We start from the raw sequence: 27,412 nt of genomic DNA on the forward strand, positions 1-27,412 counted from the left end.
CGGACATCCTCTCTAAACATGTAGCTAGCACAAGCTACCCTTTCATTTCCTTGAACCCTCATAAAATCTAGAATCGAGGAGATCATATTCATCCACTGCTCTACCCGCAGTGGGTTTGGTCCACCCTCAAAGGTGGGAGGATGCTGCTTCTTGAACCTCTCATATAGAGGTTCCCACTTGTTCTCCACAGTAGACTGAACTGGCACTAGCGCCACTACTTGCTGAACTGGCAGCCCAATAACCTGAGGTGGGGCTTGCTACCTCAACTATCGAAGCTCTTCCTCTGTTCGTTGCAGTCTCGCTTCCATCTCGGCAAACATCTCTTGCCAATTGTGTGGGGCAGGTGAAGGGTCCTAACCCTGGTTGTCATCCTCGGCCCTACTGCCGCGAAGTCTAGCTGATTGTCGAGGCATCTCAACCAATATGCCTGCAATCAACGATGCTGCTCATCAGGCATGAAAACAACATCCCAAAACCACCTCCCAAACACATTAGCCATCCACAAACAATAACTCATATAGCATACAGATAGCATATAACACACAATGGGCCATGCCCTAGCATCATGCATATGTTAACTCATTCATCATGCTCTATATAAGATAAGCAGGAAAATAGGGCATTCAGGCACATATTCAGGCATATTAATCAATCATACCAACCAACCCTGAGTCGAGCTTGTCTCTGACAGCGAGCGTACATGTTCGGCCAATCTCCAGAACCAATAACCTTGGCTTGCTCTGATACCAAGTTGTAACACCCTACTACCTTAGAGCCGTTACCAAGTGAGTTTAAAAGATGTGCAATCACTCGCTAATTGAGGCTTTTAAAGAAAAAGTGTAATTAAGTCATAAACAAAGTAGAAATTTTAGAAATAACTCTATTTCTTTGAAAATCATAAAACTTTAACACCTGGGATCCCAAAATATAGTTTAGAAATATTTACAACATATAAATACAACTAAGTCGGCTAAACGACAAAATCTAGGTTTTATAACAACCATCTCCCAAAATCCACTGGCTATGGCAGCCAGGCAAGCCAAACATGTACACGCCACCTCATGCTTGCTACACTCATGGTTGGTTGGCTTTCTCCTTGCCCTTACCTGCACCACAGAGCACCTGTGAGCTGAAGCCCAGCAAGAGAACCCACAAATAGATGACATATGCAAAACAAACACTAAGCATATAACAGGCCATTAATAAGTTAAACATACACGGCCAAGCCGTCCCAGGCGCTTTACAAGGCCTTGGGTTCGTGGCCCATGCCGTGAGGATATTCCAGGTATCCTTTAGGGTCTCGCCCCGGCAACTCACACTCTACGTGCTCAATGCTGCTCCCGGCCCCTTGTCGTACTCGGCCTTGCACTCAATGTGCCTAACGCCATTCCCAACCCTTTGCCGTTCCCGGCCCCTGCCGACCTCGGCCTGCGCCATTCCTGGCTCTTGCAGAACATTTACACAATAACATTCATACCATAATAACACAGATACTATACACTAACAAATTCAATCAAAGGGATACACCCTGCCATTCAAACATATTGGGGCTCAGCCCTGCGTACAAGCGCTATAGGAACAAGGGTTCTCTTACCTGAGTCCCGAGCTCTCTGAGCACCGCTATCCCGAGCACAGTCCTCTAACTTGAGCCTCGCCGAAACCCTTGATGAATTATACTTCTGTGCAGATTCTCTAAATCCTAAGCTCAGCTTCAATCCTTAGTTCTTGGCTAATGGCCACCCAAAGCTTAATTCCCTTGAGTTTGTCTTAGAGAGTGAAAGAGAGAGAGATGAGAAACTATCTACAGTTGGGAAGGAAAGGTGAATGTCGGTTTGTAAGTCCCCACTAGCTTCCTAAACTTTGTTTTATTTAACTTAAGCTTTAAGGTTACCTCAAGGCTCGGGGTACCAAAACGTCCCCGAGGGCAAAACGGTAAATTTCCCCAATATTCCCTCCTAGACATTCTATCCTCAAATATATCTCCAAATATTTATTTCGATACCCTGATAACCCAGTATAATAACTAAGGCCCAAATTACCCCTCGACTCGCCCTGAGTCAGATTCTCAACCCCGTTGTGACTTTCTGGCTAACCGCTCCCCAGGACTGTCTTGGGTCATGCTACACAGATAAATCACATATATATTGCATTTATCACATTTATCACAGTTATACCCCTACTATCCAAATGAGGCCCACATGCACATTTAACTCAACTAAAAATGCATCTTTATCATATGTTCACATAAATTCACATATTAGCATATTAATTCATTTATTGCCCTCTAGGCACGCTAATCAAGGCCCTAAGCCCTATTTGCAAATTTGGGTCGTTACACTTAAGCCTCATTAGTAATTTTGGGTCGTTACAACTATCCCCTCCTACTGAGAATTTCATCCTCGAAATTTACCTAAATAATTCAGGATATTGATCCCGCATCGCTGACTCAAGCTCTCAGGTCACCTCCCCAACCCTACTATTCCTACATGATACCTTAACTAGAGGAATCGTTTTATTTCGTAGACGTTATCCTTCCGCTCTAAGATCTCAACCGGTCATTTCTCATAAGACAAATCTGTCCGCAATTCCAAGTCTTCATACTTCAACACATGTGTCGTATCTAAGACGTAGTTCCGGAGCATAGAAACATGGAATACGTCATGAACTACTGAAAACGACAGTGGCAAAGCTAACCTGTAAGCCACTTGTCCGATCCTTTCTAGGATCTCAAAAGGTCCAATGAATCTAGGGCTCAGCTTGCCCATTTTCCCAAACCTTCTCACCCCTCGCAGTGGTTAAACTCGAAGAAACACGTGGTCCCCATCCTAGAACTGCACGTCTATACGCCTAGGATCAACATAGCTTTTTTGTCTGCTCTGTGAGGCGAGCATTCGAGCTCGGATCATCCCAATAGCCTCACTGGCCTTCTGAACCATGTCCAGCCCCAAATACTTCCTCTCACCCATCTCATCCCAATGAATGGGTGATCTACATATCCTCCCATATAACATCTCATAGGGAGCCACTCCAATTATTGATTGGTAACTGTTTTTGTATGAAAACTCAATCAACGGGAGATACTTACTCCACGATCCCTCAAAATCGATCACACACGCTCTAAGCATATCCTCCAATACCTTAATCGTCCTCTCAGACTATCCATCAGTATGAGGATGAAAGGTCGTGCTGAACTTCAACTGAGTCCCCATAGCCTTCTTCAAACTACCCCAAAACTTGGAGGTAAAGATATGATCCCGAACTGACACTATGGAGTTAGGAACCCCATGGAGACGTACGATTTCCCTCACATATAACTCTGCATACTGATCCACTGTATATGTAGTCTTCACTAGAAGAAAATGAGCTGACTTGGTGTATCTGTCCACTATCACCCACACCGAGTCATGAAGCCCTACAGTCCTAGGTAAACCTCCCACAAAGTCCATCGCAATATCCTCCCATTTCCACTCGAGAATACGCAAAGGTTGAAGCAACCCTGTTGGTCGCTGATGTTCAAACTTCACCCGCTGACAGGTTAAACATCTAGCCACATATTCCACCACATCCTTCTTCATCCCGGGCCACCAATATAACATCCGTAGATCTTGATACATCATCGTGGTACCTGGATGAAGTGAGTACGGCGTAGTATGCGACTCATCCAAAATCTCTTGTATAATTCCCGCATCACTTGGAACACAAATCCGACCTTGATACCGTAGCAGACCAACCTCAGAAATGGAATAGTCCTTAGTTATTCCTGCTAAGACATTCTCTTTAACCTCCTGTAACTGAGCATCTACCAATTGACCTTCCTTAATCCGCTCTAGCAGGGTTGACTACAACGTAATGTTGGCTAACCGGCCCACCACCAATTCTGTCTCTGCTCTGGCCATCTCATCAAGTAACTCTCGAAAAATCTGGGTGGAAGTATATAACTGACCCAGGCCCCTCCGACTCAATGCATCTGCCACTACGTTGGCTTTCCCTGGGTGATAAAGAATATCACAGTTATAGTCTTTTACCAACTCTAGCCAACGCCTCTGCCTCATGTTTAGGTCCTTCTGTGTGAAGAAGTACATCAAACTCTTATGATCAGTGTATATCTCGCACTTCTCCCCGTACAGATAATGCCACCAAACCTTCAGTGTAAATACCACTGCTGCTAACTCCAAATCATGGGTAGGGTACCGCTGCTCATACTCCTTCAGCTGTCGGGACGCATAAGCTATAACCTTCTCATTATGCATCAACACATAGCCCAAATCCAACCTTGACGCATCGCAATAGACTACAAACTTTCCTTTCTCTGAAGGAAGACTCAACACAGGTGCAGTACTAACTCACTGCTTCAATTATTGAAAATTGTTCTCACACTTGTCTGACCAGACGAACTTCAAATTCTCCCGTGTTAATTCTACCATTGGTGCCGCAATCTTCGAGAAGCCTTCCACAAACCGTCTGTAGTAACCCGCTAAACCGAGAAAACTCCGAACCTATGAGGCGTTCCTTGGCCTCGACCAATCTCTAACTGCCTCCACCTTAGATGGATCCACCTTAATCCCATTTGCACCAACAATATGTCCAAGGAATGTCACTTCTGGTAGCCAAAAATCGCACTTCTTAAACTTAGCGTACAACTGATGCTCTCTCAACCTCTGCAGAACCTGTCGAAGATGAAACTCATGCTTTGCCTCTGAACTGGAGTACACTAAAATGTTGTCAATGAAAACAATGACGAATTGATCCAAGAACTTTTTGAACACCCTATTCATTTAGTCCATGAAGGCGGCTAAAGCATTGGTCAAACCAAACGACATGACTAGAAACTCATAGTGCCCATACCTTGTTCAGAAGGTCGTCTTCAGTATATCCTTGCCCTTGATCCTCAGCTGGTGATAACCAAATCGAAGATCAATCTTTGAGAATACTGTCTTTCCCTGCAGCTGATCAAACAAGTCGTCAATCCTTGGTAAAGGATATTTATTCTTGATAGTCAACTTGTTCAACTCTCTGTAGTCTATACACATTCTCAGAGTTTCGTCCTTCTTCTTCACAAATAGGACTGGAGCACCCCATCGCAAGTAGCTAGGCCTGATAAACCATAAATCCAAAAGCTCCTGTAACTGTATCTTCAATTCCTTCAGTTTTGTTGGTACCATTCTATATGGTGCCCTCGACACTAGCTTTGTCCCTGGCACTAACTCGATAACAAACTGAATCTCCCTATGCTATGGCAACCCTGGTAAATCCTTGGGGAATACATCCAAGAACTCATAAACCAATCTGGTCTCCTCCGGCCCTACTGACAACATCTTGGTAGTATCCACAACACTAGCCAGAAAGCCTATACATCCTCCCTGTAATAAATCTCTAGCTCTCAGCACTGATATCATGGGTATGCGGAGTCTACACACTGTTCCCACAAAAACAAAGGGATCCTCGCCCTCCGGCTCAAAGGTCACCATCTTCTTCCTACAATTAATAGCTCCATATATGACCAACCAATCCATCCCCAAAATCATGTCAAAGTCCTCCATACCCAACTCAATCAAGTCTACTTATAATTCCCTACCATCAACTATTACTGGCAGTGCTTTAATCCACCTCCTAGAAACTACCAGTTCCCATGTAGGCAATATAGTCCTGAACCCCGCAGAATAATACTCACTAGGTCTACACAGTTTATCAATCACCTTACTAGAAATAAATGAATGTGTAGCACCAGAGTCAATCAATACAGTTAAAGGAGAGCCAGCACTAGAAAGCTGGCATGTCACCACCGAGGGACTAGCCTCGGCCTCTGCCTGCGTCAGGGTGAACACTCGAGCTGGAGTCAAGCTGTCCACCTTCTCTGCTTCCCCTTTCTTCATTGTTGGGTAGTCTTTCTTGAGGTATCCTACCACCCCGCACACATAACAGGCCCTAGCCCAACATTCGCCCGGATGGTGTCTTCTGCACCTCGTGCACTCAGGATAGCTCCTCCATGAATCACCACCTCCCCGACGGCCACTCTGAGTACCCTGACCTCTCCTATCAGGACCAGGAGCGGTCGAAGCATTAGGGGTCTTCCTCTTTAGATCACTGGGGCCTCTGCCCCTACCAGATCCATAGTATGGAGGCACCGTTCTGCGGTCCTCCCACCCTACCGCACTCTCCCTCCAGATCTTGTTCTCTGCTTCCTCAGTGGTAAGAGCCTTCTCAATAGCCTAGGCATAAGTTGTCCCCCAGGAACTGTTGTAATCCTCACATCTCGGGCTATCATAGCATTAAGCCCTCTGATAAATCTGTCCTACCTAGTTGCATCAGTAGGCACAAGATCTAGTGCAAACTTCGCAAGTCTATCGAACTTCAGGGCATATTCTATAATAGTCATATTCACTACAAGAAAAAACAGTATTCATAACACTTAAAAAATGCTAACCGGAGGTATTCATAACACTTTTCAAAACGCTAACGTAGCCCCTATTATTAAAAGTCCCGTCTTTTCTATAACAGTTTTTGAATGTTATGTTTGATGTTATCTTAAAGTATTCCATAACACATTTTTTGTTGCTATCATATTAAAATAATAACATTTAGTTAGAGTAATTGGTTATAAATTTGAAGTTTAATCTTAAACTTTTTGCATAACACTTTTCAACTGTTATAATTGATTATTTTTGTAGCATTTTTAGTTTGTTATATTATATAAATCATAACGTTTTGTTACACTTATAATATGTATCCAAAATAGCCATAAATGTCATATTAAAGGTCCAGTAATAAAATTTTGTAATTTTAGTCTAGATAATAGATTTTTAATTGTGTTGTGTAAGGATAATCATAAGTTTTTTTTTAAAATGAAAAGGTTTTTATTATCGTATTTGGATAAAAAAAGTATCAAAATTAATCGCAAAATGTAATATTAAATAGATTGATAAACTATAAGTATTACATGAAAATTCAAACCATGATTGTGGCTACTTCATGAGATCTTAATTCTAAATTAAGGTTGAAAACATACATAATAAAGTTCTATAATCTTAAACATCTTTTACTTCAAAAATGAAAAACAAAAACATTGCAAGATACACAAAAAAATAAACCATGAAATTTGCTCCATCCTTCAATTCGCCATCCATTGTGCACTTGTCTTTGTTGTGGATTGATTTGCTTGAACATTGTTTGATTGCTCCTCACTCTTAGCAGATGTATTCTATTTACAAGTAAGATAGCAAATCATGAATTCAGCATCAAAATTAAAAGAAGAAAATACAAAAGTAAAGAACAACCTAAAAATTAAACATGAATCTTAGTTATTATATGAAGAGAATAAACAATACTTTCAATCACCGATGTAACAAAAATATCCCAAAAAAATTAAAGAATGAACATAACCTTACCACTAATTCAGCCAAATGAAAATTAAAAGAAGGAATTGCAATTCAACCTACACTAACTCAGCCACAATACTTTCAGTCACTATCTCTTATTTTGAAGTACCAACAAATGATTGTTTCTTTCTATTCCTAAATTTCCTTGAAAAACAATATATATATATAACCATTAAACAGGTAAGCAGTCACAAATATTAAAAATAATATTTAGAGATAAAGATGCTATAAAAAATTATATCAATAAGTTTACACTAAGAGATAAGCTTCAAAGAGGATAAAATGAAGAAAAAGATGAAGAAGAACGTGAGGCCATCAAGAAATAAGTTTTGGGTTTGCTATATTAGAATAGTTACAAAAAAAGAGATGACAAAATATAATATTCTTTAATTTTTAAACTTAAAAATAATGACATTCAAAATTTTAAAAATAGACTCCAAAGAGAAGACAGTAGAAATCGCAAAATACAACATTGAGAGTCACTAAAGATGGACAAGTCACTGTCATGGCAACCAAATAATAATCTCACTACACTTAATTCATAGTAATTACTCTTGAAAAGTTCCGAACAACTGCCTTTATATAATTTGCATTGTCTTAATTTGAATTTATATTTGTAAAGACAACCAATGAACATGGACAGAGACGTTTTGATGCATAATTAAGTTGTCTAGATATATTTTCAACCATTTACAATAATATTTTTTTTGTATAAAGTCATCAAAGTTTAACTTTTTAAGAAAAGTGATAAATATCATTTTTTAAAACAAAATGTCTTGTATTAATTTATAAAATATACAAGGATGTGGAAAAACCACAAATAACAACAGTAGAAAACTACATATATAAATATTCTCATTTTTTTAATTCTCATGCTAACTAAACAATAAAAAGAATAGCCAAGCCTATACATGGAAAAAAAAGTTCAAACAAAAAACCAAAAAACAAGAGTTACAGGATACCCTTCCAATTTTGATAGAGATCTAAGAAGAAGATGATAAATATGAAAGTTGATTTACATGATTAAGGAATTTACAACAAGGCAATCAATTTGAGAAATGAAAAAATAAAACTAGGAATTTCAAAATCTTAGTTACATGGTAGTTTTCATGTAAAGTAAAAATGGCTAGTATACAGTAAGAATCATCAAATTAATCCATCAATATAAATGAAAATTAATTACTCAAACTCCAAACAATTTCAAATAAATTTTTCTTCCAATTTGAAATTTAATTGAGCCACTAAAATGAATTTAATTGAGCCACTAACATGAAAGTAGAATTACATTAATAATTTTTCTTATGTGTCTCTGAAAACTTAAAAGAAAAATCAAAATAAATAAACATACAAGTGTATGCTTTTAACAATCTAATTAATCTACCAATAACCAAACCAATCAACCAAACACAAGTTAATTATAAGATAATAATAGATAATTCTACATAAAATCATAAAACATTCCTCCCATATTATCAACCAACCATCTACCATTATCAATTCAAAATATTCAAACAACACACAAGTTTTCTTCCTTATCTCACCGCAGCACACAAATTTCTTAGATCCTACTTCACTAAGACACACAAGTTCTCAACCTTCCGTTATCACCACAACACACAATAATAATCTCAGGACCTACTTCACTATGGATGAATATCTAAGATATTCAAACGCTTCTAACATTTGCATAATATTACAACAAAAACAAAAGTAATAGAAGATACCTCTTGCAAAATGTTGGAAATAAAGTTTCCTTCCAATTTAAAATCCAATGACGCCACTAAAATGAAAGAAAAATTACATACCAATTAATAAACTATCAACATCAATAGACAAATTAATTAAGATAATGTAAGAAAATGTGTTAAGAAAAAAAAAATCAAACTCTAAATTTTTATATTATATTCTATTGGAAATCAATCTTGATATATATTCTTAGTAAAAATAAGAACAAAGGAGCTAGCATCAAACCAGTAGAAAAGCATGTAATTTTTTTATTGTAACATATAGTCAAAATTGTTGTAGTGTCATGAGCTCATCAATAAGAAAGTTTTCTTTCTTTTTTTACTTTCTAACATATATGTTAGGCAATGTGCATTTTCTAGTTTTATTATTACTTATACCATGTAGATCACCCATTCAAATCAAGATTATTGAGAAACCATATCCAAAATGAGAACAACACATTAATAGTTTCTATTGCAACTATTATCAAACATTTCATATGCAATAATTTTTTGAAAAACTTTATGATAACATGAATAATAATAATAAAAAAAAAGGTTCTCATGATAAAATACAAAGAACAATAGAATTTTACAAGCCACACTTTATCAATACAAAAGCTTTTCAGTATAAAATAATCAAAGAGTGAATGAAACATGTATATGTAAACCAATATCTTTATGGTCATTAAAAAACTTGCTTAAGAAATACCTAAAAAAAATTCAGTGGCTCAACATATTCAGTAGAAACCAATACCCATTTCTCAATCTTCAACTATTAAAAGGTCATAGACCTCATCAATAGCTCTCAAGCCACGTACCTTTGGCACCCCACAAGAGGACCCTATTGGCATCCTCCAACTAAATACTACGAACCAATTCCTCTACCACAACTAAGTAAGCATAAATCATACTAAAGCCCCACCAATATTAGTTTTCAAATTCTCTTATAGCATAAAATATAGTTTTTGATACATTTACCCCACTCATCTTTTTTTTTTAAAAAAGAGAAAGAGGTCAAAGATTGACCTCCTCTCAATAACATTGAGAGCTCACTTATGGTGGAGGAATACATGGTAACAAAAATAAAAACAGGGTCAAGAAAACACACAAGGACCCACATTCCCCAAAAGCTATTACAACCAATGAAGAAGAGTGATATTGGTTCATTATCAATGGTTCAGTGGAAATAGATATTAAAAATGATAGGTTCATATACAGTTGCTTTACCACCATGGACTGTCTTGACTCTTGAGACCAATTTTATTCCCATATAAGCCTTTCAATGAATACTAATAATAGCCAAGTAGAAAAGAAAATGCAGAGAACACCTCTTTGATTAAACAGACCAACAATCAAATTCAACAAGAGTGGGATGGAGTGAAGAAAAGAGAAGCCCTTAGATGGTTTAGCAGAAAAAACTCATATCAAAACAAATGTAGATTGCTTTATTTATTATCACCTATTAGAACAGTTCATGTAGATGCATAGCTAAGAAAATACATTATATATTATCTTAATCAATAAAGAAAATTAGTAGAACAAGAAACCTTATGACTACAATTAAAACGTAACTGAACATGTTATATATGCAGCAATTATATACAATCACTATTGTAAACATCAATCATAACTCAGACAACTACAGCTGAAGTCCTCAACCTTAAAAGGAATAATCTCAAGACATTGCATCAACTTATAAAAAAGAAAATGCTAACATTACTTGTACACGTCTATTCCATAAAAAAATTAAAAAAAAAGGCACATGGGACAAGAATAAACCACCACCCCACAAGAGAACCCTATTGGCATCCTCCAACTAATTACTACGAACCAATTCCTCTGCCACAACTAAGTAAGCATAAATCATACTAAAGCCCCACCAATATTAGTTTTCAAATTCTCTTATAACATAAAATATAGTTTTCAATACATTTAAGTTATTTACCATATCAATCTATGCAAATAATAAGATTTTTGAACAATTTTAAATCTAACATGCATCTTTAAATAAAACTCACTTGCTAGAATGCTGCTAAGACTCTTCTCAACTGCTTTTCCAAGAATATCGTTGTTTGCATAATCCATTTCCATTCTTTTCATCTCCCAAAATCTATTTTAAAAATAATAAGAAAAAATAAATCATTCCTTTTAAATCGAAGTCAATAATATTATGTGAACTGGTCTAAAAGCATGTTGCTTCATGCATTTTAATTTCTCATTAAGACCTGGCTAAAAGCAATCAATACAAAATATTATATAACCACTATGTCAAAAAGCAATCTGTTGAATATTTATATTAGATGAAATTAACGCATAAATGATCAACTCTTAATAATGGACCCATTCTAAAGATACTTTCATCTTTTACCAAAACATTGTCGGAATCACAAATTGTTAAGTGCTTATAGTAACTCTTAAAAAACCATATTAATTATCAAAAGTATCAAAGAAAGAAGCATAAATAATATAAATTTGCATATAGATATAGACCTATTCTGTAAAATTATTACTAGGTAGCCACATAAACGCTCAATGGATTCCTTCCATCCTTGTTATTAATATAAATTAAATTATAAAATAAAGTTGCTAAATACCTACTCATCTCTCTTAGTTCAAAAACAACTTCAGAATATAGGAAAAGCTGGAAGGAATAAAAGAACTCAAGAAAATAAAAGGTCAAGCAAGAAACTAGAATACACTGAAGCCATATATTATATTAACTCAATGACAAAGAAACAAGAGAAAAAACTGAGTTGAGTACATACCATGTTGAGTAATTGGAGATAAGCACTTGGTCATTATCAAATGAGAATGGCAGGTTTCAATAATTTCATAATTTGCTTGCATATGGAAGCAAATTTTCAATTATCAAATGGCCAAAATCTCACAATCCAATTTGGTTGTATCCTCAATTAGACAAGTGCCAATGATCTCCATTTCATCATTACAAAAAAATACATAAAGGTAGTGTGCAAAAAATAGTATTTCAGGCAAAAAGATAACTAATAAAATAGAATAACAAATTTACTAAACATAAAAATGAAAGGATCAAGCAGAGTACACACCTCTGTTTCTTTCTGAAGAGACATGAAAGAAGTGACAAGAGACTTTGCATTTGGTCTCTCACGTGCTTCATACTGCAAACAGCGGGAAGCTAAATGCACAAGTTCAGTTCCATCATCATTTGAAAAATTACCCTCTAGAGCAGAATCCATAAGCATCAGAAAATTCTTGCCACAAATTAGATCAAGTGCCTGCAAACAATATAAACCAACAATGTTGATCCAACTTATTATCCAGTTAAAACCAGAGATATGTGCTTATGAACTGATGTACATATATTTACTAGTAGTAGTAAGAATAAAGTGTGAACTCACATGACTAGGGGTATATGTTTTCCACTCAGAAGATCCAGCAACAACATTCCAAAGCTGTAAACCACACTTTCTGGTGTCACTCTACTTGTCAACAAAGAATTGAATCGTATCATGTATATATCATATTGCTACCAGACTAAATTCTCTCAGCTTCATAAAAAAAATATTTTATACTCGTCAACCAAAGATATCATGAGGAAAATAGTACAGCAATGCTTTTTCCATCAACATAATTTTTCTTGGAATTTCCATTACTAAAGTCATGAAGAAATGGCTCTTCAGTTGCAAATATCTAACATAGTGATGCCCGTTCAATGATAATCCACATTAAAAGAACACATTATTTCACTTATTCAAGCAAACAAAAATACCAGTTCTCAGGTACTCCGGAGAAGTGAATGCTAAGTTTGTACCGTAACTATTGCCGTCCCTGCTATTCTTCATGAGGCCAATGCAAGATAGTCTGGGATTGCCATCCTGATAATTGATCACAACCAACTCAATAGTAAATTATTTTAATTAAAAGTGTTAAAATAAAAATAAAAAATAAATATCAAAGAAACCATTGTTACCTGATCAAATAAAACCCTGTAGGCATTGAGATCGTGATACAATGCACGCCCTTTGCTGTTACAGTACTCCAGAGCTTGTGTCAGATGCAAAGCCACCCTCAATCTCATGGCCCATTTCACTGGTTGAGCATCCCCTATAACAGTGCAATCATAAGAAACAAACTATCCAAAAAAAATCACAAAATCATTCTTAGCTAAATTCAATTCAATTGAGTCGTGAATGAACATTAGAGGTTTATTTGAGAGAATAAATATCAATTCATAAGCACTACTTTCCATCAATAGCACTTCCAAAATGATAAACAAGCAAGTACTTGGGCAATCAAGGCAATTAAATACCAATATTTCACTTTTAAGTCCCATGAAAAACATTTTAATAACAAAGATCTTGAATGAAACATCAATTTTATTCAGTCTTGGTCATTTTGAACAAGTCAAAAACCTACAATGCATTTTTCAGCCAAACAATAACCAAATACATCTTCCCAACTTTACTTTCAGTTATTTTAGCTTTATTTAATAAATAATCACCCATAAAAAGGAAACGAAACGGAAGTATGTACAAACATATACATATAAATATATATATAAAGAAATAAAGTAACTTACAGTGAAAAAGATGCTTAGCGAGAGTTTCATGAGGCATAAAATTGGCCACCAACAACCTATCATCTCCTTCGCAGCAACACCCAATCAGATTGGCTAATCGCTCACTTCTGAGACTCCCAACTGACCTAGCTTGTTAAATAAAACATATGAGATGATTGTGAAAAAGAAACCCTTTACCACGCCACCTCACATGAACCCAATGGCCCAGAAAAATGGCACGACAGATGACCCCAATGTAAGACAGCACCTGTGAACACAGACTCCTCACCCACGGAGAGCAAGAACCCAAGGGCTACAAATTGTAGGGCAGAGGGATGAATCATATGGTATCGTTCCTTAAAAAAGATGTAAGCCGAGGAGAGAAACGAACCTAAGATAGTGGGCGTCAGGCAGAGATAGATCTCTGGAAGGCGTGACTTCATGAGGCGTGAATTCGTGAGGCGTGACTTCATGAGGCAGAGAAAGAACTCGTGAGGCAGAGAAGCTCCACTCTGGAGCGTGTCTTCATGAGGCAGAGATGAGTTGAGAAGACTTCGTGAGGCGGAGAGACGAGATGAGAGTGAGAGATGGAGACTTCGTGAGGCGGAAAGACGAGACGAGAGTGAGACTTCGTGAGGCGGAGAGGGCGGAGAGATGAGACGAGAGTGAGAGATGGAGGCTAAGAGAAATTTTTCGGGTAACTTAGATTTAGGGAATTTGGCAGATGAGACTAAAAAAAAAATTTCATTTTGGCGCCTGAGGTTTATTCATATGGCGCCAAAATATAATGTTCTGTGTGTTTTTAATCACCCACCATTAATAGCACTTCTAAATATATGCTATTTTTTAATGTAATATATACTACAAATTGTTGTAATGATTGCCTTGAACCAATCCCACAAATTCATTAACCTTCGCTGCCCTGATGGTAACATTGTAATAGTTCTGGTTGAACAAATCCTTAATTCATTCCCAACTCAAAGTAGTAATATCCTTGGTCTATGATGCCACTTCCCACCAGATACGGGCATCCTCTCTCAACATATATGCAGCACAGGCCACTCAATTATGACCCTCTACCTTCATAAAGTCCAAGATAGTGGTGATCACACTCATCCACTATTCAGCTTTCAGTGGATCTGGTCTCCCTTCAAAAGTTGGAGGATGTTGTCTCTTGAACCGCTCATGCAATGGCTCCCAACCTCTGCTTGCTATACTACTGGTACCACTGCAGGTGGCACAATAGGGGCAGCACTCCCTGATGGAGCCTGCTATCTCAAAATTCGGATCTGCTCTTCCTGGCTCAGAAGTCGGGCTTGCATGTCTGCCAAAATTTGCTGCCAGTTCTCAAGGACTGACGGAGGGGTCTGGCCCTAGTCATCATCCCTTGCCTATCGTATAGATGATCTTGGACGCATAGCTATCCAAGTTAATCTGCAATCAATGACTCGGCGGTCAGACTATGATGACAGGGTAATAATCCTTCAATAATCAACCATTGGAACTCAATCATTCACAAGCAATCAAGATATAATAGTTTATTCAAATATTCATTCACATACACAGCAATGCTAATAAGCATGCCTTGCTGTCATCACATAGCAGTCAAGGGCCAGGCCCTATTAGTTAATCAATCAGATATCAGAATTCATATTTCTTTCCATTCATTTAAGCATATAAACAAGCAAACACAATTACCAAACCGTGATTCAAGCTTGTCTTTAGCGGTGAATGTACATGTCCTGCCAGTCTTCAAGAACCCTTAAACCTAGGATGCTCTGATACCAAGTTGTAATTCCCTGGGTAGCTAAGACCGTTACACTGTGTGTTTATAAAGGTGCAAGACTTGTTAATCAAGTCATTTCGTTAGAAATGTGTTACTGAAACTATAATTGAACTAAGGTTAAAAGATTTTGTTCATAAAAGATACATTTCATTTAAATAAACATTTCATATATGGGATCCCAAAAGAAATAAAGTTTAAGGATAGTTTACAAAATTCCAGGAAATATACAACTACTTGCCACTCTAAGGGCAAAGTAGACATTTTAGGTTCTCATGTCCCTATACCAATCCTCGGCCATGGCGGCCGATCAGTTGACTATGTACATTCAGCCCCAGAGCTCTCCTGCTCAGGACTAGTTCACCTTGCCCTTACCTTTACTTGCACCACGTAGCACTCGTGAGCCAAGGCCCAGCAAGAAAACTATAATGCATAGCATAAGCGACAACCAATAGATAGATAATTCACAAATCATCAATCAAATATACAACATGTCATATTGCTCACATAAACAATGATACCAACCTACAAGCCAATAATCAGTTATTCAGATATCAAACTCGTCACAATCATTAGTTTAAACAACAATAAACATATCAAACCAAAATCCAAGGTCGACACCCTTAGGCCGAACCCTCTGATTATCCCACTGAATCTGGCTCGCTTAGGTCGAGCTCAGTGATTATGTACTTAACCTCAGCTACCAGTGGCCGAGTCGCGCCCTGTGCGCAAATATTGATCCCGCCACTCTTAGACTGTTTATCATATGTCCCCATGTCATAATACCATCTCATGACATCACATACAAATATAGGGAACTCTTAGTCCCAACATAACCACATAACCAGGTGCAGTTTCTTACCTTTGATTCTGAGCGCTTTGGATAATTGAAACGATCCTCGAGCACGATCCCGTCCGAGTCCTAGCATACACCTAGTCACAAACGTAACATAGAACCCTCAATTATGTAACCTAACCTCAGGACCAATCCCGAGCCCTCGGGAAGCCCTAATTCTACCAAACAGGGTGGTGGAATCGACCCCCGAGCCTCCAAGCCAAAAACCCTAAGAAAATACCCAAAATCCACTTCTAGAGGCAAGGTAGCGCTTCAATGCCACAAAGTGGGCGCTATAGCGCTACAAGCAGAGACAAAAATGGCCCCCTAAACCAAGCATAGTGCTATAGCGCTCTAATGCTAGGGCTACAGCGCTACAGACAGCACCAACATCACTCTGAGTTCTTCCTTCAAATTTCCCCAAGCCAAAACCCCTCCAGACCTCAACCACACTTCAAATTAAGCCCACCATCCACTACATCTCCTCCCACATGGCCCTACAACATCAAACTTGGCCACATGAATCATTAAACACAGAAAAACAAGAATTGAGTTTGAAACCCAAGAACTCATCAGAAAAACCAGAAACAACCTAGAAACTCAAATGATCAAGTCTAGATTTGTTACCTTTAATGGAGAATTCGACCCTAGGTAGCTCTCTATGCTCTTCCAGCCTTTAGCTCCTCAGTCCCAAAGCTCAAATCCCTTAATTTCCATCCAAAGCTCAAGTTCATAAATCAATCTCATCAAAACTCAGAAATCTCAAAATACAACCTCAAACCTTACCTTAATTTGATAGTTAATTCCAGCTAACCCTCTTCAGTTACTTCAAGGATCAAAGTTCCAAGACATAACTTAGCCTCTCTCTGAGTTTACAACTTCAAATTCCACAAGAAATGGTGAGGAAGACAACCATTCGAGAGAGAAAGGTCATGTACTCTTTTTTTTTTCGTTCTTTCTTTTTTCCTTCAACTTCTAAAACTTTCTACAGATTCCACTAAGTATAAAAAGCAGTATGACCCTTATCCTTTTTCTAACTATGAAATGACTATTTTGCCCTACCATTAAATCCTAAGCCTTTAAACACTTTAAGGGCATTTTGGTCATTTGTTCCCAATTCCCGCTAATTCCTCAAGTGTCCCTAATAATTACCGCATAAATCTCGTCACCTAACTATTCACCAATTATTTTTCCCAATGTCAAATAGTCTTCAATTTTTTTTTCAAGTTCTCAGAAATACCCCCAGGCTCCCCCTGAGCCGAGTATAAATCCCCACCGTGACTTTTTCGCTAAACCGCTCACTAGGATTGCCTCAAGTCACCAGCTGCAAATATATACACATAATAATGTGGTCTCAATAGTTTATCACAAATAATCACGCTTATGCCCTCAACGGTCCAAAATTACAAATATTCCCCCTATAAGCTAAACAGGGCCTACATGCATACTAATACTCATATATCCATATAATCATATAAGCATGCTCATCACATAATCATGCATTTAACAATTTAAATCACACATAAAATAATTATGCCCTCCCGACACACTAATCAAGGCCCTTAAGCCTCATTAGTAATTTTGGGTCGTTACAAAAGTACTCGAGTACTCTGATTAAGCAACCCGTGGCTGACGCATGTCCACACTCGAGTGTATTATATGGCTTAGTTTTTGAAAGAGGCAGTTAAAAAGTTTCCTTCTCATAGGATTTGAACTAATACTGTTGAGGGGGCCAAATGTTACACCCAGATTTCAAGAATGGAGATTTTGATCTCGAAAGTCAAGGTCGTAAGATGTAAGCTCAAAATAAGCATATTCATCATGTAATCAGCATTGAAGAGAGTCAAAGACAGTCTCGTTAAGTAGTAAATGAGAAAACTTCAGGAGTAGTGAGCTCAAAAATTACGCGATCTCGAAGAAGTTCCGAGGTTATAAGTCAGGCTCGAAGTCATAATGACAGTGGTTCAACACTTGTATAAACCTCCTACCATCAGACAATACGGTCCGAGCTTGAGTATTGTGAGCTCGAAGAGGATGGTCTTGATAACATCACTTGTTGAAGACATAGGTGAACCAAGATGTTGAGCTCGCAATAGGTAAACGGTCTCGAAGGTGTGCAAATATAACGCCCAAGCTCACAAGCTGTGTGTCGACATGTTTATTGTTGTAAAATCCCTACATTTAAGGGATTTGATGTAATCTGTTATTAAATCCCAAATATCATGGGATATATGTGCGTACGTAGTAACGGTATTCATTTAATTGCATTTATGTAATTGATTTGAAGAATAACTCCCCGAATTTTGTGGGAAGAGATTCGGTAAACCCCTCTATAAATAGAGTGGGACAATTTAATTGTAGGAAAAAAAAGGGAATACTGGGAAAACTCTATACAATTGCTTCCAGAAAGCCACCAAAGAATTCCAAGAAGTTAATAACACAGACTCATGGACTAAGCAGATATTAACTGCTGAACCACGTAAAAAATCGCGTCTATATTATTGGTTTCCTCTTGTATTTTAAGTTTAATTGATCTTCTTTTCTAAGTTGACAAAAAATGATGTCAACTACTGTCATGTTTCCCTAAACCAAATTCATAAATTCATTCATCTTCATAATTCAAATCTCGTCATTGTAATTCAACTACTGTCATGTTCCTCATCTAGGGGATGCATACTTATTTGGTTGTAGTGGAAAGTGATCCTTTGGGCAAGCTTTATTGAGGTCTGTGAAATCCATGCATGTCGTCCATTTACCATTTGGTTTAGGGACTAGGACGGGATTTGAGACCCATGATGGATAAAATGTTACATGAATAAACTCATTCTCTCTTAGCTTTTCAACTTCTTATGTTAAGGCTATCGACCTATCTTTATTGAGCAGCCTTCTCTTCTACTGCACTGGTGGAATTTTTTTGCCTATGTTCAGGACATGACTAATCACTATTGGATTGATTCCAACCATGTCCTTATGCGACCAAGAGAAAAACCTCCTGATTTCTTTTCACAAACTCTAAGCTCTTTTCTTATCGTTGTTTCTAAGTTTTTACCGACTTTCACAACTCTAGTCGGATGTTTTTCTTCTTACTGGATCTCCACTGGATCCTCCACAGGTCTAATCTCTTCAACAAAATCCCCAAAGCAAGGATCTATCTCCCTCTTCTTTCTTTGTGCAACACCATATTTGGTGACTTGATCACCTAACTAGGCACTCAGCTCATTAACAACTCCTTGGAACCTTTTTTTCTATCCATTAGGGTTGCTCGAGGAAATGAAACTTGTACTATCTCCACTTTTCTTTGCTTTTATAATCAAAGAGTTATAGCATTCCCTAGCCTCCCTTTGGTTTCCAAAAACACATCCTGTCGCTGAATTAGTTGGGAATTTCATGGCAAGATGCCATACGGATGTAACTGCTCACAACTCCACAGAATAGCCCTTCCAATAACTACATTGTATGAGGAAGGACGGTCAACTACTATAAAGGTCGTGAGTATTGTCATGTTCGCAGGTGTGGTTCCTACAGTAACTGGAAGCCTGATCGACCTTGTTGGTGCAAGCCTTTCTCCAGTAAAACCATAAATGGTCTATTTGCAAGGTTCCAAATCTCGAACAGACAGTTTCATTCTCTCTAAGGATGACTTATACAGTATGTTGACTGAACTTCCAAGTCAACTAGCACCTTGTCACCATCATGTTAGCTATTTGGACATGAACAACCAAGGGGCCTTTGTGTGGGAACCAAACATGTTGTGAGTTATTCTCAGAGGAAGTTATACATTCTTCCTTTACTCGAGACTTTTCGGTAGTTCGCTCCTCAACTGTTAGCATTTTGTTCTTATTGATTAACATCATTAATTAGTATCAAAACAAAAAATGAAAATTTGCATATCACACAAATTGATTACCAATTGATTCTTATCATAATGTGTTATGTTTTGTATATAAAATATAAATATACTATTTTGTATTAGTAATGTAGTATTGTCATTATAGTTGTTGACCAACGATTTGGCCAACGATACTTAGTCAACTAAACGATATAAAATGAGAGCTGAACTTTAGAAATATAAAACAACACAAGGTTTTTATAGTGGTTTGGCCCCAGAATGCTACATCCAGTTTAATACTTTTATTTATGTAGAAGTCTCAAACCCCTGATCAGATAAATACGATCAAATAATTTTCGTGAGTTTGAGAGAATACAAGATATGTGTATAGAAGTACCTTAAACAATAAATTTTCTAAAGATTAAAGAATTACAGCGTAAGAAATAATGATTCACTAAGACATTTATTTGTAGGCTTAAGAATGTACATCAATGGATCGTGGGCCTTACATGATTTATATAATAAATATGGATGAAATAATACAAGATAACTAAATATCTAATAAATATCTAGTTTTCACTAACTTTGGGCATTCTTTGCGTATTAACCGACCAGCCATGGTCGAGCAAGCATCGACCAGCCTGGTGAGCGATTCCTTGAATAGCATTTGATTAAGTCTTAATCAGTGATGAAACAACTCCTTGAATCTTTTCTTGTTTCCTGGTCGAGAGTCGGTGAGACTCTTGCTGACTAGGTTGTTGTTTGAGCCGCCACGTGTCCATATTTCTTGTCACGTCGTCAAGGTAGTTTTTGGGTGAAACAATAGTAATTATTATTATTATTATTAAATTCTAAGTTATTTATGGACAATAGTATTTTTCTATATATTTTACACTTCAAAAAGAAAGTTTTATAAATCAATTTAAAATATTCCATTTAAAAGTACGAATTTTGTAGAAAAAAATAAACGGTAAGGACTCATTTGCTATTATATGTAAAATTAAAATACTTGATTGTCAAAAAGTGTTTCTCATGAACTAAATCATCAAATATCGAAAACATAAAATTATTTATACTAGAAATCCTAAAATTAACATGTAACTACATTCGTCAATAATCATGCTAACAAGTAATCATTAAAATTCAATTTTAACAATAACGTGGACTAATTAAAATTCATCTTGCTACCATGAAACCATAACCTTTAAAAAAAACAAAAAATAATAATTGAAAATTTCGTTACTGGAGTAGTTGATTATAGTGTGATGGGAACACTATCTAAATAAATAAATAAATAAAAAGGTCCAAGATAGATAAAGATAGTTTTGCATTGGAGTTTGGACAATGCTGGAAAAGATTCCAGCAATCCAAATTTGTCCAATTTCTACTCTTTCGCCAATAATCGCTTTGACAATGACATCAATTCAACCACAATTATATACTTTATTTTACACAGTGTAATCATAATAATATAAATGTGTCATTAAATATTTCCTTGTCTTACATTTATAAATGGATAGATATATCCACATTAGATGTTACAGATCCATGTTGTGTATGAGTCAGCAACCAGGAAACAAGAACCAGTAGGACCTCAAATTTTCCCTTATTCTAATATATATATTAGCATATAACCCCTTTTTGATGTTGCCCATGACAAAATAATGATGAACCATGCAAATTCCTGGTGTATTTTTTAGTGGACATCTCCCTAAGTCATAGGTCATTTTATTAGCACCGACAAACATTAAATAAAAAAAAACACACACACACAGAACCCTGGAAAGTTGAGATGTAATATGAACCCTATGAATATCTAAAGTGCATCAATAAACATCCCTAAACCAATATGATTGGTCCATTCTAGACTGTTCAAGTGTTAAAATGAATGAATTTACATCCCATATGACTTCTTCTTTTAGTCTTTTTTAAAAAATATATATATATGGAATTTCTATTTTATTTATGTTAATATGACTTTTTATTATTATTTTTTCAAATATATGGTATTTTTTCTATATAAATGCAATTTTAAGAAAATAAGCCACAGTTTATAGTTTAATTAAAATTTATTATAAAAAAATCTTTTAGTTTTTATTTGTAAAAAAGTATGTCATTTTAAAACTTACGTTAAAAAAGTCATTAATATGGGAAAGTCATTAGTATGTCATATTTATTAAAATCACTTATTAAAAAAACCATATTTATATTTAAAAAAAAAATTAAGTAAAATTTTGGCCTTCTTTTTTTGCAGGTGCACCTATATACACATCTTTAAGAAGCATTGATAATAACTTTCACATCCAATTTATATTATAGAGTCAGAAAAAGGATGACACCAATTTTCAACAATAAGTTGAGGTTAGGGGCAAGAAAAATACATTCATGACTTGATACTAATGAGAAATTGTTTGCATCGTTGAACTGTTGAACTAGACAAAAAATTATAAAACTAAGCGTTAAATATATTTTTCAAAAGATCATACTATTATATTAGTAATCTAAATAATTTCAAATTTTATAGTATTATTTGTATTTTTTTTTTAAAAAAGAAAAAAAATACTTAATAATAAATTTTAAAAATTAAAATTCTCTTAAATAACTTGATGATTTTCAAAGACATAACTAAAAGAACTCGCTCTTAAATGACTCAATATTTTTAAGGTTTTTAATTTTAATTGTTTTATGTATATATATATAGTCATAAATAATGTTATAAAACTTTAAATTATTTTGGATAATTAATATGAACGCAATATGATATTTCAAAAATAAGTATAAACAACATTGAGTTTAAGAGATATTTTTATATTGTTTAGTAAAGAATAAAATGGTATATTTTGGGTATATTTCAAAAATAAGATGGTATTATTGATAAGCACAAAGGTGTAATTGAGTAAATATTAAAAGGGAAATTCCAGGGTATATGCATTATAACATAATGAAACTTTTTAATATGCCAACATAAATACTCCTCCCATTAATGTGCTCCCAATTATATTTTGGACAAAAATGCCCATTTCATTAAAAATTCTCAACTGTTAACATCTAACACACTTCTCTCTCTCTCTCTTCTCCATCTACTCACGCACCCCAGGTGCTAAAAAGTACAGCAACCCAACGTGAAATTGTCAAAGTATACTATATCGAACGCCCAGTTATGTTTTCCTCGAATCTGAAAGAAAAATATACTGTGAAGAAATTGTCACTTTTGACATTTTTTAAGAGAAAATTTCATGGGTAAGTATCATCTCATTGTATCTACTTATGAATATGAAATGTCATAGTTAGATACTAGTTTTGAATTGTTCTGGTGTTGATTGTGGTATTTTTTCGGCATTTTTTTATTTGTTCTTCGGATCTAAAAGATCTAAAAATATTTATGTCTATTGATGCCAAATCAATGTCATATCAATGCCACAATGATGCCACATCAATACTAGTGTGATGTAATGACGATGCTGAGATGAGAATAGAATGTTGGCAGTTATATGTGATGCATTATCCATGGTATTGCGATGCTCTGACGATGCGCTTAAGTTGTTATGAGCATCGTAATGGCATTACAATACCATCGATAATGCATTGCATATACATGCCACATTCTATTTTTGCCTTAGCATTGACATTACATCACATGAGCGTCGATGTTGCATCGCAATATCATTAATTTCAATGCCCTTGTGAATAGCATCATATAGGTATCAATTTCGCATCGCAGTCGCATCGATTTCTCATCAAATTTTCTATATTTTTCTAATTTTCTTATGCTTTTAAATTTTAGAAATTCGCAGGTTCCAGAGTTAATATAATTGTTTCTTACAATGGTATTTGGGAACGGAATGGAGAGAGATAAAATTTCAAAGGTGGTTTGAACACTATACAAAAGCAGAAGAAAGCATTTACCCCAAGATTAGGCGATTAGTTAACCTAACTTGATGCGGGCTCAAAAGATCAACCATATTAGGGTTTCACTATCATTTATATGTATTATCATACATGCATTACCTTAACACAAACAAATGATTGAAAAAAAAATGAGTGGATGATTAGAAACACCAAGATACACAAAGGATTTGTAATGGAGATTATGTAAAAGAATATTTCTGCATAATATTCAAAGAATATGAATTGGGGCTTTAAGTTGGTAGAAATGGTCAAGCAGTACTCCCCACAATTCTGATCCAGAGTATGCTCCTAACCATCAATTAAATAGATGACTGTTGGAAATAAAATAATCATTTATCTTTATTTTGTAAGTCCCTTTTTTATTTTCTCATGAGAAAGAAGAATAGAAACGGAAAAAAAAAAAGAGAAAGGAATACAATTACATACACTAGAAAAAAAAAAATTAGTCTTTCTTTCTATTATACTTTTATTCTATACCTTTCTCTATCCATATTCATATAGATAGAATTGGAATCATATCATAATTTATGAATTAATATAGAAGTCTTTTTCGTAAGTGAAAAAGCTGGGTTAGTGATATGTTTACAATGAGTATTTGATTGAAGAATTAAATTATTACTCAACAAAGACAAATTAAAATGATTGTTTAAATTTTTAAAGAAAGGATGAGATCAATTTAGAAGTACTAAATTTATTTTAATAATTTTTTTAAATAAATAGAAATAATTATTAAAGCAAAACATACAGAATTCAATTGGTCTAATTTGGGATTGTAAGAGAAATTTTGACCTTATCCATCTTAAAAAGATATAAAGATAAAAAAGAATACTATAAAATAATAAGGATCCGGTCCTTAGATTTATTTATGGTCCTCATGAAGTTGTATGAGGTGAAAATCTCATGTACGGTTATAGAATAGCGATGGGAACAGTGATGGTATCATCGACTATAATTATCTAATAGTACAAGTACAATTGATATAATCGAGGCCCAATCAAAATATGGTTTTTGGGGATGGAATTTGTGGCATCAACCTATAGGCTTTATAATTTTTATAATTTCTTCGCTAGCAGAATGTGAAAGATTACCTTTTGATTTAATAGCTATCGAACAGTCCGAAAGACAAACAGTGATATCAGCCCACCTCCTTAAAGGTAAACCTTTTTCATTTCCCATCTTATGGAAAACCTTTTTTGCTCCGCTTAGCCCTATCCTTATCTAGGAGTATTTTAGTGATAGGTTCTCTTCTCGTAAGGTAATGTAATATAATACACGCACCCATTAATGTTGGTTACATAGAATTATTGGATAAGTTGTCTTCAAAACTGAAAGTGGATTGGTCATTGTTTGACTTAAAGTTGGAAGTGTCATTTACATGCAATGATTTTTTCATAGATCCCATTGAAATCAGAGATTATGAAGAAGTGAGTGCTCTTATTTTAGACAATTCCAAGTCCTTAAAACATTAGGTTCCACACCAGGTCGTGCACTAGTATCAAGAGCAGCTTCTGTCGCGACTTCCTCCACAAATATGCTAGCCTCCATTGCGATTTCAGCTACCGCAGCAACCTCTACCTCAACATCAAAGGGTCTTCCTTCCTCATGCACAAGTTGGATATCTACCAGCATCACATACCTAGGAGCATCTCATTCTGTCTTGATGTATATAGTTTCAAAGAATTGTCACTCATCTGGTCGAGGCCTGAGGAAGGAACTGCATGACACATGTAATGGAAATAAAACAAGAAAGTTAAAAACTTCTGAATTTGATTGGTATAAAGTAAAAGTTTTTAGGATATTTTTAATTTAAAATAAATTACATGTTTCTTCCAAAGTATATCCTTCACGTTAGTGTGCTTCGGTTGGCCTATGGTCTCACATTGTAGCATCGTAGGGAACTTCCATCTGTAGGGCTTGGCGTACTCCTTCTGCAAATCGAAAATGGCCTCGTAAGCCCAATATTGCAAGGATGGTGGATATCCCTTGCATGTGTACTTTGACTCCTCCTGCACGCGCTTAGAAGATTCCCCCTCGGTGGTCTTCTTAACCTTCTTAGCTGGTATTGTAGCACCAATTGCTTTTATATCTCTGCTCAATTGTTTCACAATTGTATCAAATGAGATGGATCCCCATGGACACTTGTAAAAATACTCTAAATCCTCCACCATCAACAATGAATCTCGCCAAATAAAATAATTCGTCTCAGTGGCCAATAGTATCCCCTCTGGTACATCGCACATGGTAAATGCTCATTCCAACATAAAGAACTTAATGTCTTTCTCGGGGTCCACATAAAAATATGTATCGATAATATAGGAGGACGTTAAATGGGGTTGTAACTCAGTGGCAAGTGGTGGACAGGAACACTTTAGCCCATCAAGAAGTGTAGCTCATCATCATTTGGAGACTTGACCTTTCGCAAAAGTATAATGTGCACCATTTCCCCAGAGAACATAAATTCACGGGTTGTGAAAAAATGTTCAAAAATAGACTCCTTCACCCTCTCCAACAATCCACGCTCCTCAAAAAAAAAAAAATCAATTTAGTTAGGCTCTCGAAACCCCTATTGGTGAGACGACCGGCGTAATGATCCTCTATGGGGATGTCAAGCTACGGGATACGTTTAGGTGGCATCTGCAAAATATCTAAAAAAAAAAGAGAGAATTAATTCAAATTACACAGAATACAATAGTGTATCAATAAAGCATCGTTGTGCATCGATATAGAATCGCATAAAGCATCACAAAAGCATCGAGAAATCATTGAAATAACAGTGATTTAGCATCGAATATTATTTTAACAAATAACAAACTGATACCATCGAATCAACATCGCAAGACCATCGATACAACATCGTTATGGCTTCTATCAAATATAGTGCATCGAAAAAGCATTGAATGTGATATTAAGTGTTATCCCTCGAAAATCCAGGGAGGACGTGGAGAATGATAAAGTGGCACGTGGCATCATAAATCAGGGAAAATGATGAATTATTGAAAAAAGACCGATGATAAAAAAAGATAGGTCCAGGACCTATAGGGAAGTCGACCAGGCCTAAACCCCCTAGGGTGGCCCTAGCCCCCTAAGGGTCATCGGCCTAACCTCAACCGCTAGGGATGGTCAGCCTAAGATGTTAAAAAACCCCCTAGGGGTGGTCGGCCTGTCCCTAGCCCCTAAGGATGGTCGGCCTGACCCCTACCCCCAGGGGTGGTCAGCCCACCCTATTCTTCATAGGGTGGTCGGCCTAAACTCCTAAGTACACTTCATTGAGAATTACTCACGCTTGTTCAAATTGAGATCAAACAAGTCTAGCACCCAGAAGATCACAGGCCTAGCACCTAGAGGATTAACAGGTCCAGCACCCAGAGGGTCATCAGGCCTAGCACCTAAGTCTCATAGACCAACCGAGGCTTAGC

The 27,412-nt window shown here is 36.2% G+C and overlaps 1 pseudogene; it reads right to left on the reverse strand.

Moving 5' to 3' along the window:
• Nucleotides 1-7,001: 7,001 nt before the first annotated feature.
• On the reverse strand, nucleotides 7,002-26,236 carry LOC133792043 (probable serine/threonine-protein kinase PBL12; annotated as a pseudogene).
• Between the last annotated feature and the right edge of the window lie 1,176 nt (nucleotides 26,237-27,412).

The sequence above is a fragment of the Humulus lupulus genome, chromosome 7 (genome assembly GCF_963169125.1).
Source record: "Humulus lupulus chromosome 7, drHumLupu1.1, whole genome shotgun sequence".
Lineage (NCBI taxonomy): Eukaryota > Viridiplantae > Streptophyta > Magnoliopsida > Rosales > Cannabaceae > Humulus > Humulus lupulus.